General features: G+C 49.9%; 2 pseudogenes; both read left to right on the top strand.

The window, feature by feature from the left end:
* The first annotated feature begins 4040 nt into the window (after nucleotides 1–4040).
* On the top strand, nucleotides 4041–10086 carry LOC132540201 (calcium-independent mitochondrial carrier protein SCaMC-3L-like; annotated as a pseudogene).
* A 246-nt stretch (nucleotides 10087–10332) lies between these two features.
* On the top strand, nucleotides 10333–13414 carry LOC132540203 (mitochondrial carrier protein SCaMC-3L-like; annotated as a pseudogene).

Raw genomic sequence — 13414 nt, forward strand, 5'->3', positions numbered from 1 at the left:
CGAAGCTGAGCCCCCAGAAGGAACCCCCCAACCCTGCTGTGTCAGGATGCTCCCTAAGATGGCCCTCATGCTGGGGGCTGAGCCCTGGATGCTGTCTTCAGAGACAGAAGCTCAGCACTCAGCCAGAGAGGACTTGTAGGTGGGTATGCTGGGGTGAGGGAGGGAGAAGGCAGACTCCAAGCCTCATGGAAGCCATTAAGAGGGAAAGGGATTGGTCCAGAGTTATTGCTCACTAGGTAGCGTACCGGCCTTTCTAGGAGCCCAGGCTCCAATCCAGGCACCCTATGGGGATGTCACAGCACCAAGGGTCACTCCTGTTGGAGCCAGGTCTGAATTAGGAACGTTCTGGAATTGTGTTAGTAGTAGAGTCTTGGGACTAGGCTTGGAGATGGAATTTTGGGAAAGGAGCTAGTTCGGAGAGGGTTCAACTGGTTCCTGACCTGAGGCCAGAACGACCTTGGGCCTGCACCCTAGTTCTTATGGGGTAAAGGAGTAGCTAGAATCTGCCCACAGTTGGTGGGGAGGGTGAAGGACGCTAGGTTGACCTGGCAGTCATGCTCTTCTGTGTCATTGCCCGGCTTCCTCCATACACGCTGGATCAGCTGCAAGAGAAGAGCAGAGAGGCAGGAAGGAGGCTGTCAGGGCCCAGCCTCTTGCAGCCCTGGCCACACCTGCAGGGACCCACCCCATACCTCATACACCGCCAGCTCAGTGATTGCATAGAGGACTATGCCAATCATGTTGGGAAGGTAGCCAAGGTAGAAGGCCTGGGTCCCCTCATGCCTCCAGATCTTGTGGGCACAGTCCCTTATCCCTGTGTACTGGCCAGTTCGACCCAGGGTGAGCTGGGTCTTCAGCACCTGGACAGGGAGCAGAAGGGAGGCTCCTTGCATCCTCTCCCCCAGCTGTGGAGGGAGGGGTGTGCAGTAGAGAAACAAATGAGTAGGCTGGGAGAGACAGCATAAAGGGGATGAAACAGGCAGTCAAGCTGGAGATCTACTTACTCATCACAATGTTTTAAGGATAGAAAGGTTGCTCTGCTTTCTTTTTGAAATTATGCTTTTCAAAATGCTTATTTATTTATTTATTTATTTATTTATTTACTTACTTACTTACTTACTTATTTACTTGACAAAGACAGCACCTGAGAGTAGATGGGAAGATAGAATCCTACTTCAACTCTCATGAAACTCTTCCCCTGCCGGTGGGGATCAGGGGCTAGAACCTCTCTCCCTACACACTGTCATTAGTGCCCTTCAGCAGGTGTGCCACCACCTGGCTGCTAATTTGGATTTTAAGCAGAGCATAGATCAGCTCTGGCTTATGGTGGTCTTGGTGACTGAACCTGGAACTTTTGATGACAAAGCATATGTCTTTTTATATAATCAAAATGTTACTTCTACATCCCAATGTTGTTGTTTTCTTTTTATTTTTATGGTAGATTTAATACTGATGAACAAAGTTATGACATAACAGGGGCACAGTTGCCTTCATGTCCACCACCTGGGATTATAGTGGGCTAAGTTAACCTTAAGTTTTTCTGCATTTTCTTTCTTTATTTCTTTCTACCTTTCTTTCTTCCTTTCTTTCTTTCTGTCTCTCTTTTTCTTTCTTTCTTTCTTTGGTTCTAATATTATTGCTGGGGTTCAGTGGCTGCACCACGAATACTCTGCTCCCAGAAGAGATTTTTTTCCCTTTGTTTCTCTTGATTTTAGATCTTAGTTTTGGTTATTATTAATGTTGTTATTGATGTCATGTTGATGGGTGGGACAGAGAGAAATCAATAGAGGAGGAAAAGACAGAGAGGGGGAGAGAAAGATAGACACCTGCAAACTTGCTTTGCCAGTTATTAAGTGACCCACATGTAGGTGGGTATCTGGGGGCTCAGCCGGGAATCCCGATGCTGGTCCTTGGTTTTTGTGTCATCTGCACTTAACCCTCTCTGCTACCACTTGACCCCCTTTCTGCATTTTCTTGATGGATTATTCTAATAAATATTGTTATAAGAACAGTAATTTTATTGTATTTCAGATATATATATACATATATGTATATATATATATATATATATATATATATATATATATATATATATATACATGCTTTGGTAAGTGCAATATCTGGCAAACTGGGCTGGGAAGAGCACCCTGTGAGCACATGTTGCCCTGCAAAAGGACCTATACTCAAGCCACTAGTCCCTTCTGTAGGAGGGAAACTTCGGGAGCAGTGAGGAATGTTATAGGAGCCTCTGCATCCTTATCTGTCTATCTATCTCTCCATTATTTCTGTCTATCAACAATAAAAAATAATTTAAAAAAAGTGACAGTTAATGTGACTGATCATCTGAGGCACCAGAATAAGAACTCACCTCAGCTTTACTCCTACCGTGCTGCTCCTTACCAGGGAGTTTCAGGGTGACCCAGAGGAGGCCAGGCTCCACTTCATCTGAAAGCCTGTCTCTGTTAGTATTCTTCAAAGGACCCAGCACCCATGCCTACTACCTGCAATGTAAATCCTCTGGGGGATTCACTCCTGTGGGTTTCCTCCTGCTATGCGAAGTCCCCACTCTAGGCACTTTGTCTGTCTCTGCTGCTGAGTGCTTCTTTTCTTCTCCTGGTGAGTTGTCCCAGATGAGCAAAGCCTGTGCAGCTGGTGTCTCTCTTCAGGGCCCTTCACCCGTCTATGAGAGGGCGCTAGGCCAATGTGCCTCCATGCAGTGTGCCAGTAACTCCCACTGCCACGGACACTCATAGCACACTAATAAATGGTCACTCCTTGCTCAACTCCCTGAAGTACTTTGCAACATATTGCCACTTTACCTCAGCTTTATTTGGTCTTTTACTGGGGAAATAGTGCTTCAGAAGGCACTACATTCAATAGACGATAGAATGTCCTCGAGAGTTAAAACACTACTTATAGGAACACTTGCAGTGGACTTAAATTAAAAATATGCACTATATGCAGAGGGTGAAGCAGAACACGTGGCGAAAAGCACAAGGGCTTGCATGAGGCTACCAGTATGAGGCCCCAGTTCCTCACCTGTAGGGGAGTCACTTCACAGGCGCTGAAGCAGTCTGGAGGTGTCCATCTTTCTCCCACCCTCTCTATCCAGCAATGACAACATCAACAACAACAACAATAACTACAACAATAAATCAAAAAGAGCAACAAAAGGATAACTAAATACATATTTCAGATATATATAATTATATATGCACTATAGACTTGTGATTTTGCTTTTTGAAGTTCACTCTATCATTTACACATGTATTGAAAACATTTACAGTGTGAGATGATTCCCTCCTGCCCTGTGCTCTGAAGGTGGGTTCTGAAGCTAGCCAAACTGAAAGTCCACCACTGAGCTATCACCAGTGCTCTAAGGAAAGGACTTCCTCTCTTCCTTTAATCTTGTCTGACAGGTGAGAAGACTCTACATGCCAACTATTTAGACCACAGTCCTACTAAGCTAAGTGTGAGGGAGAGCACAAGTCTAGCCCTCTTAGGACCCTGTGTCAGGAACCCCTGCACTCACAACACAGCATATACCACAGTGACTACGCACTGGAGCTCCTCTCTGCAATCTACTTTTATAACATGCAGGACAAACCAAGAACTATTGGATGAGAATTATACTGTAATTTAATTGTCGCTGGAACTTCACTGGGAAAGTTGTTTTGCAAGTTTACTCTTAAGCCAGTAGATAACAGATAGGGCTTGGATGTTTCAATACTAAATTCCCATAGATCTGTCATTCTTCTTTACAATAGGCAACTTGCTTTAGAAAAAAAAGAAAGAGAAAAAGGGAGACTTTTTCATCTCCTAACTGGAAGAATGTATGCCTTAAGCAACCTAAGTAGATGGAGTCAGGAGCTGAGGTCTCATTAATGCAACACCCATTCTGAGTTGGGCTTTTTTCTAAGTTAGATGTAAATGGTTCATACATTAGGTATTATGTCCTAAGATCTGCATTTTCTAAACCAAAGTCTTAGCATCTGCCTTCTCACATGCTTCCTTTCACCTTTAGTTGAGCAAGTAGTGATTCTCATGCCAGTTGTGTTGACACAGGGGCTCTGGGCAGGGGGTGAGGGGCTGAGAATGGCCAGGGGCTGGTGTCTACCCACAGGTGCTGGACACAGGGGAGCAGGTGATGGTCCCTGTGGAGGTCCTGGAAGCACAGAACCGGGGGGCACTCTGGAAGTTCCCGCTGTCTGGAGCCATGGCCGGGGCTGTGTCTCGCACGGGGACAACACCACTGGACAGGGCCAAGGTCTTCATGCAGGTGGGGCATGGAGGAGCTGGGGACAGCACAGCCTGGGAGGCAGGGGTAGGGTAGAAATCAGGGGCTCAGAGGGAGTTGGAAGTGGCCAAGGTGATCAGAGAGGAGTCAGGGTTGAGGGAAGAGTGGAGAAAGGGGCCTAGGGGTAGCTGGGAGGGGGCTCAGCTGGGAGCCAAGCAGATGCAGTCCTGAGATTCCAGGTGCATGCCTAACAGCATGGGATCATGCTTTCTCCCTCTGCATCATCTGAGGACATGCAACACAGCCATTGTTGAAAGGGGCTGGGTGGTGGCTAGCTTTGGACCCTGGAGTGGCCTGGTACAGGGGCCAAGGCTCCTCATGCAGCCCTGTGTCCCCTCCCCCAGGTGTACTCCTCCAAGAAATACCTGCTGAACCTCCAGGGCATCCTGCAGAGCCTGGTCCAGGAGGGGTGCTGCCCTCACTCTGGAGGGGCAATGGGATGTATGTCATCAAAATCGCCCCAGAATATGCAGTAAAATTTTCTGTTTTTGAGAAGGTGTGGGGACCCTCTGCTCCCCCAGCCCCACCCTACACACTGCCTCCTTTCCCAGCCCAGATTTCACACCCTTTCCTGGACCCACAGTTTCCCTGGGGTGGGGTGGAAGCAGGCCTCTCTCTGCCTCCTCTGGAGACACTGCTGTCACAGAGTTGGGGGGCTGTCCAGTGTATGTTTCCTGTGTATCTTTCCTGCCCCAGGTGAAGGACTACCTTTGTGTGGAGCCCATGATTCCCTCCATGGAGGAGCACCTTCTGGCCAGCTCCCTGGCTGTGGCCACCTCACAGTCCCTCATCAACCACTTGGAGGTGAGCACTGGGGACCTAGCCACACATTCCTGCCCTCACACAGTTGCCTCCTCTGTAAACTGCTGGGAGCCTGGCAACAGAAATGACAAATATAGTCCTTGAGCCCTAGGTGTGTGTGTGTGTGTGTGTGTGTGTGTGTGTGTGTGTGTGTGTGTGTGTGGCACTATCATGATCTGACAAATATTTTTATATCCATGAAGACTCCAAAGACTGAGAGCCAGTAGGGACTGAAGCCCAGCAATGACTGATATGACAGCCCACTCTTGGGGTGTCCATTGGGGTTTTCCACAAACCTCTGCAGAGAAATTTGAGTAGACGGTAACCTAGACTCACAGTCACAGTGTCATCAAACCAGCAGGCAGAGCTTGTCAAACCTACAGGTCTTCCGCCCATGTCTTCTGCTTCCCCTTCTCCTCCTGTTCTAGTCAGCCACAGAGAGGGGGAGAGAGACAGAGATGGAGATGCACTTAGGCCCATGCAGTGCCTGGGACCCAGCTGGGACCTCCTTCTGGAGACTCAGAAAACGCTGATTCTCTTTTCTTTCCTCATCCTGCCTCCCTTCCTTCTTCCCTTCTTTCCTTCCTTCCTTCCTTCCTTCCTTCCTTCCCTCCTTCCCTCTCTGCTTCCCTTCTGCCTTCTCTCCCTTCCTTCCTCCACTTCATCATTCATTCATTTCTGCTTTTCTCTTTTGCAAGTACATCTCAGTTTTGAATTAGGTGGTGAGAGAGGAAGAACTTGAGTCTTTCCAGCTTGGATATCCAGCTTGACTGCCTGTTTCATCCCATTTATGCTGACTCTCCCACCCTACTCAGTCGTTTCTCTACTGCACAACCCTCCCTCATTAGCTTGGGGAGAGGATGCAAGGAGGCTCCCTTCTGCTCCCTGTCCAGGTTCTGAAGACCCGGCTCACCCAGGGACAGACTGGCCAGTACACAGGGTTTGGGGACTGTGCCCGCAAGATCTGGAGGCACGAGGGGACCCAGGCCTTCTACCATGGCTACCTGCCCAACATGATTGGCATAGTCCCATATGCCATCACCGAGCTGGCAGTGTACGAGGTAGGGGGTAGGTGCCTGCAGGTGTGGCCAGGGCTGCAGGAGGCTGGGCCCTGACAACCTACTTCCTGCCTCTCTGCTCTTCTCTTGCAGCTGATGCAGCGTGTATGGAGGAAGCCGGGCAAGGAAACAGAAGAGCCTGTGGGCCTGGTCAACCTAACGTCCTTCACCCTCTCCACCACCTGTAGGCAGATTGCTAGCTACCCCTTTACCCTCATAAGAACTAGGATGCAGGCCCAAGGTCCATCTGGCCTCTGGTCAGGCTCCAGTTGAACCCTCTCAGAACTATTTCCATTCCCAAAATTCAATCTCCGAACCTACCTCCAAAACTCTACTCCTCAAAACAATTCCAAACCTTTCCTAGTTCAGACCTGGCTCCAACAGGAGCGTCCCTTGGTGCTCTGACATATACCCATAGGGTGCCTGGATTGGAGCCTGGGCTCCTAGAAAGGCCAGTACCCTACCTAGTGAGCAATAACTCTGTTTCCAATCCCTGTCCCTCTTAATGGCTTCCATGTGTCTTGGAGCCTGCCCTCCCCACTCCCTCAGCCCAGCTTGCCCACACTCAAGTCCTCTCTGGATGACTCCTGAGCTTGTGTCTCTGTATAGAGCATTCTGAGCTCAGCCCCCAGCATGAGGGCCATCATAGGGAGCATTCTGGCACAGCAGGTTTTTAGGGGTTTCTACCGGGGGCTCAGCCCCACTCTCCTAAAGGTGCTGCTTACCGGTGGCCTCAGTTATGTCACCTATGAGGCTATGAAGGAAGCCCTGGGCTCTAGGCAGGGAGGCTGGGTCACATGCCAGAGACACAGGCCAGGACTGTGCCTCACCCACCTCAGCACCTCCAGGGAAAAAACAAATAAATCGGTGAAAACACTTAGCATCCTGCTGTGTATGTTCTTAATGAGTATTTCAAAACGATCTCACGCTCAAGGAGGCACTAAAACACCAAAGTCCAGGTGGAGAGGAGTCACCCATGACATGGTGCCAAGGCTAGAGGCCTGGTGGGAACGTTAGGCCCTGACTTCCATATTGCCAGCTCAAGAAAACAGTGGTGCTCTCTCCTACACCTTTAAACAATCAAACTCAGCTGAGTTTAGCAACATAGCTGTGACAGGTGGAGAGTAAGGGACGCTGTTACACTGCTGGTGGGAATTCCAAGTGGACCAGCTACTTTGGGAGCTATTATGGAGAGATCTTACACCAGGAATTATCAAATTTCCATGTGAGCTAGAAAGACCTCACTTGATCATTCACCCCAAAAAAACTCCCACACACAGTTTTCCAAAAAGACCAATGTGCCCCCATGTTCAGAGCGGCCTATTCTCCCAGGCCCACCTGTGGAGTGAGTCTGCATGCCCACCAGAGATGCCGGGCTAAAGAAGCTAGGGCCGATACAGTCCAGTGAATCTACTCAGCAATCAGAAGAGATGATACTGTGTGCCCTGGGAGAAAACGGATGGAACTGGGTGTGACTGTGCTTAGCAGATAGGCCAAGATGTGAAGGACAACTATGGAATAGTGTCACTCTTATATAGAGTCCAGAGAACTGAACACTTGACCTTGTAATCAGGGAACTGAGTGGGTGAAATTTAAAGCAAGCACACTGTGTGAGATTTGGGAAAACTTATGTTGATAATCTTTGGGAAGGGGTGAGAACACAGAACTTTGCTGGTGAGATTGCTTTGGAACCATACCCTCTACTTAGATTCATCTTGATTTCTAAGTGAAAAGAAAGAAAGAAAGACAGAAAGAAAGAAATAAAGAAAGAGAGAAAGAAAAAGAATTAAAGTAAGAAAGAAAAAGAAAACAAATTCAGCACATGATGGTCACAGGTCCAGGCCCTGGCTGCACAATCTGCCGAGCTGAGCCGTGCTCTGCTAAGTACAATATAAGACAAATTGGACTGGGAGGAGCACACTGTGAGCACATGTCGCCCTGCACAAGGACCTAGATTCAAGCCACTAGCCCCTTCTGTAGGGGGGAACCTTCAGGAGCAGAGAGGCATGGTAGAGGTGTTTCCGTGTCTTCTATCTGTCTATCCGATATTTTGTCTATCAAAAATAAAAAAACTGTATTAAAAACTGCGATAAATGTGACTAAGGGTCTGAAGCACCAGAATAAGCACTCACGTCAGCTTTGTGCCCACTGTGCTGCTCCTTACCAGGCAGTCTCAGGGTGACCCACAGGTACCCAGGCTCCACTTGATCTAAAAGCCTGTCTCTGTTAGTATTCTTCAAAGGACCCAGGGCTGGGCTCTGGACAGGACGAGGACAGCTCACCCAGTGGGGCATTTGCTTTCCCATGTGTGAAGCCCTGAACAACAACGCAGCAGCATGGAAGGCAGCAGGGGAGCAGTGCTATGGGGTCTCAAAGCCCCTTCACTGGCTTTTTCCTCTAACTCAATGAAGAAAACTGGAGTCCAGGAAACAACTGTTGAGTGGTGGTCTTTATACAGTGGGCTTCGACCTCTGCCGCCACAATATTTTCCTGGTTTCTTTTTTCTTTTCACCGGAACATTTTTCAGCTCTAGCTGTTGCTAGGTCATGAGTTTGAATCTGAATCATAGGCGACTCAGACATGGCATCACCAATGAGATGCCTCCTACTTCAGTTCAGTTTTTAAGTAATGGGGGACTTTGTGTCAAGTACTGTCTTTCAGTGTGTTTGTGTGTGTGTGTGTGTGTGTGTGTGTGTATGTGTGTGTGTGTGTGTGCGTGTGCGTGTATTTTTTAGGATTCTTATTGTTATAATTGGTATTTTAGGAATGATCTCCATTTCTCTGATGATAGTAAAAGAATGGCTTAGGTCATAGATGTTATTATAAAAAATTGAGACCCAAATATTACTTAAAAAAACAGACAAAACCATTAAGTAATTGAAGAACTTATGATTTCCAGCTTAGTTATTCTGTGGGTTGGGCGCAGACTTGGGGAGCTGATTGCACAGTTAGAACTATGTCTCTGTAGTCTTCTCATATTACCAACAATTGTTACAACATTAACAAACTATACACACAATCTTTTGAAAGGACTTTATTTCATAAAGTCATTCTTGTATAAGAGAAAACTTGAACATAAGAAAGTTCCCCAAATTTTCTCTCCACATACAAAGTGCTTCCTCTGCTATGAACATAGACATGCATTTTCACAAACGTGAGCATTCTGAAGACTGTGTGTGTGTGTGTGTGTGTGTGTGTGTGTGTGTGTGTGTGTGTGTGTGTGTGATCACCATGAACTGACACAAGTCCACATATCCATAATGATCCCTGGAGAGGGACACAGTCACTAGAAACTGAACTGAAGCCCATCACTGACATGAGAGCTCACTCTTTAGGTTTCTGCACACTGGGTGGGTTTCCTCAAATACTGTAGCCAGTAAGCTGTGTCACAATGACACTGTCACTTATGGAGAGAGCTATGCTTTGTCACACTCTAAAAGCCCTCCTCTGCTGTGCCCTGATCCCCCTTCTCCTGCCTCTCCTGACAGCCACTGAGAGCCAAGGAGAGAAAAGCAAACACTCTGGTTCATGCAGTGCTGGGGAGGGCACTAGGGACCTCACACCTGCAAGTCCTGGCTTCCACCTCTGTGCCTCCCCTGCCCTCCTACAGCTGGGCAAGAGGATCCCCTGAGCTGCCTCCTCCCAGTCCTTGGCCAGGTGCTGAAGACTTAGCTGATACTGAGCCTCACTGGCCAGTACTCATAGCTGGGAAACTGTCCCCGGAAGATCTGGAAGAGTGGGCCGGCCTGGGCCTTCGACTTCAGGCATCTGCCCATTGTGTTGGGCATTATGCCCTGTGCCCTCACAGAACTGGCCATCAGGAGACTCGGGGTCCCTGAAGCTGAGGACCTAGGCCATACTGAGGAGATTCAAGGCCTTGGCCAGCAAGGCCATACTGCCTCCTCCAACAACCACATTCTGGAAGCATAGCTGGGCAAGAGTCTATGGTTCTGCATTTGCACAGAAAGAATATTCTGCCACTGGGCATGGCAGCACCCCACCTAACAAGTGAGTTTAGGGGATGCTGGGTCTCACAGAGCTGAAACACACTTCAGAGCTACAGGAAATTCTGCCCTCCTCATGCCATGCTGAGCTGGAACCCCATGTTTCCCAGCAGGGGCTCTGGGCCAGGGTAGGGGCTGAGAATAGCCAGGAGCTGGTTTCTACCCACAGGTGCTGGACACAGGGGAGCAGGTGATGGTCCCTATAGAGGTCCTGGAAGTGCAGACCAGGGGTCTCTCTGGAGGTTCCTGCTGTCTGGAGCCATGCCGGGACTGTGTCTCAAACAGAGAGAGCACCCACTGAAAGGGGCTGGGTGGTGGCTAGCATTCAGCCCTGCCAGTGGCTGGTACAGAGGCCAAGGCTCCTCAATCAGCCCTGTGTCCCCTTCCCCAGGTGTCTACCACCAAGAAATACCTGCTGAACCTCCAGGGCGGCCTGCGGAGCCTGGTCCAGGAGGGTGGGCTGCGCTCACTGTGGAGGGGCAATGGGATGAATGTCATCAAAATCGCCCCGGAATATGCAGTAAAATTTTCAGTATTTGAGAAGGTGTGGGGACCCTCTGTTCCCCAGCGCCACCCTCCACACTCCCTGCTTGCCCTGCCCAGATTTCACACCCTTTCCTGGACCCACAGTTTCCCTGGGGTGGGGTGGAGGCAGGCCTCTCTCTGCCTCCCCTGGAGACACTGCTGGCACAGAGGTGGGGGCTGCCCAGTGTTTCTCTCCAGTGTGTATCCTTCCTGCCCCAGGTGAAGGACTCCCTTTGTGTGGAGCCCACGGCTCCCTCCATGGAGGAGCACCTTCTGGCCAGCTCCCTGGCTGTGGCCACCTCACAGTCGCTCATCAACCCCTTGGAGGTGAGCACTGGGGACCTGGCCACACATTCCTTCCCTCACACAGTTGCCTCCTTTGTAAGCTGTTGGGATCCTGGCAACAGACATGACAAATATAGTCCTTGAAGAGCTAGGTGTGTGTGTGTGTGTGTGTGTGTGTGTGTGTGTGTGTGTGTGTGTGTGTGTGTGTGTGTTGTTTCTGTGTGTGTGTGTGTGTGTGTGTGTGTGTGTGACACTATCATGTTCTGACAAATGTTTTTATATCCATGAAGACTCCAAAGACTGAGAGCCAGTAGGGACTGAAGCCCAGCAATGACTGATATGACAGCCCACTCTTGGGGTGTCCATTTGGGGGTTTTCCACAAATCTCTGCAGAGAAATTTGAGTAGAGGGTAACCTAGACTCACAATCACAGTGTCATTCAAACCAGCAGGTAGAGCTTGTCAAACCTACAGGTCTTCCACCCATGTCTTCTGCTTCCCCTTCTCCTCCTGTTCTAGTCAGCCACAGACATGGGGAGAGAGACAGAGATGGAGATGCACTTAGGCCCATGCAGTGCCTGGGACCCAGCTGGGACCTCCTTCTGGAGACTCAGAAAACACTGATTCTCTTTTCTTTCCTCATCCTGCCTCCCTTCCTTCTTCCCTTCTTTCCTTCCTTCCTACTTTCCTTCCTTCCTTCCTTCATTCCCTCCTTCCCTCTCTGCTTCCCTTCTGCCTTCTCTCCCTTCCTTCATCCATTTCCTCATTCATATATTTCTGTTTTTCTCTTTCTGCAAGTAAATCTCAGTTTTGAAGTAGGTGGTGAAAGAGAAAGAACTGGAGTCTTTCCAGCTTGGATGTCCGGCTTGACTGCTGTTTCATCCCCTTAATGCTGACTCTCCCACCCTACTCATTCGTTTCTCTACTGCAACGCCTCCCTCTAGTAACTGGGGGAGAGGATGCAAGGAGCCTCCCTTGCTCCCTGTCCAGGTGCTGAAGACCCGACTCACCCTGGGATGGACCGGCCAGTACACAGGGCTAGGGGACTGTGCCCGCAAGACCTGGAGGCAGGAGGGGACCCAGGCCTTCTACCGTGGCTACCTGTCCAACATGATTGGCATAGTCCCCTATACTATCCCTAGTTGGCGGTGTACGAGGTCTGGGGTGGGTGCCTGCAGGTGTGGCCAGGGCTGCGGGAGGCAGGGCCCTGAAGACCTCCTTCCTGCCTCTTTGCTCTTCTCTTGCAGCTGATCCAGCGTGTCGGGAGGAAGACGGGTAGGGACACAGAAGAGCCTGGGGGCCTGGTCAAGCTAGCGTCCTTCACCCTCTCCACCACCTGTGGGCAGATTGCTAGCTACCCCTTTACCCTCATTCGAACTAGGAGGCAGGCCCAAGGTCAGTCTGGCCTCTGGGCAGGCACCAGTTGAACCCATTCAGAACTAGATCCTTTCCCAAAATTCCATCTCCAAACCTAGCCCCTGGACTCTCCTCCTCAACACAATTCCAGACCTTTCCTAGTTCAGACCTGGCTCCAACAGGAGTGTCCCTTGGTGCTGTGACATCCATATAGGGTGCCAGGATTGGAGCCTGGGCTCCTAGAAAGGCCGATACTGTACCTAGTGAGCAATAACTCTGTTTCCAATCCCTGTCCCTCTTAATGGCTTCCATGCGACTTGGAGCCTGCCTTCTTCCTCCGTCACCCCAGCATGCCCACCTTCAAGTCTGCTCTGGCTGAGTCCTGAGCTTGTGTCTCTGCAGACAACATCCAGGGCTCAGCCCCCAGCATGAGGGCGATCATATGCAGCATCCTGGCACAGCAGGGCTGGAGGGGTCTCTAGCAGGGGCTCAGCCCCAGTCTCTTGAAGGTGCTGCCTGTTGGCGGCCTCAGCTATGTCACATATGAAGCCATGAAGAAAGTCTGTGTGTCTAGGCAAGGAGGCTGGGTCCCATGCGGTGTTAGGGGTGTCTTCAGAAGAATCCGGGGATAAGAGAGCTGGACGGGTCTGCCCGAGGTTTCACCCCCAACCTCCTGAAGGTGCTGTCCATGTGAAGACTCAGCATCATCACCTAGGAGTCCATGAAGAAGTCCTGGTTGGAGGCAGGGAGGCTTGAGGGAGACATGGCCTGGACTGGATCCCTTCACCCAGGGTACAGAGTCATCAGGCCACAATGATAGCTTGTCCACTAGTCACCTGGACATAAGACAGTGATTACAGTCTGAGGGAACACCTGGGTCACCAGGTTCCTGGCCTCCATGGCACTCCACTCTGTCTCTGTCCTGTCTCCAAGGGCATGATGATATACAGACATCAAGTGATGACTGATCAAGTCATTTCTGGCTTCTGGGGGTTCCCCAGGAAGGGTTGGAGCTCCTCCCTTCCCACACTCCCACATCCATTGTCCTTTCAGGGAACTGCATGGTTTCTGGATCCAGGAGAGAAGTGA

The sequence above is a fragment of the Erinaceus europaeus genome, chromosome 9, assembly GCF_950295315.1.
Source record: "Erinaceus europaeus chromosome 9, mEriEur2.1, whole genome shotgun sequence".
Classification (NCBI taxonomy): domain Eukaryota; kingdom Metazoa; phylum Chordata; class Mammalia; order Eulipotyphla; family Erinaceidae; genus Erinaceus; species Erinaceus europaeus.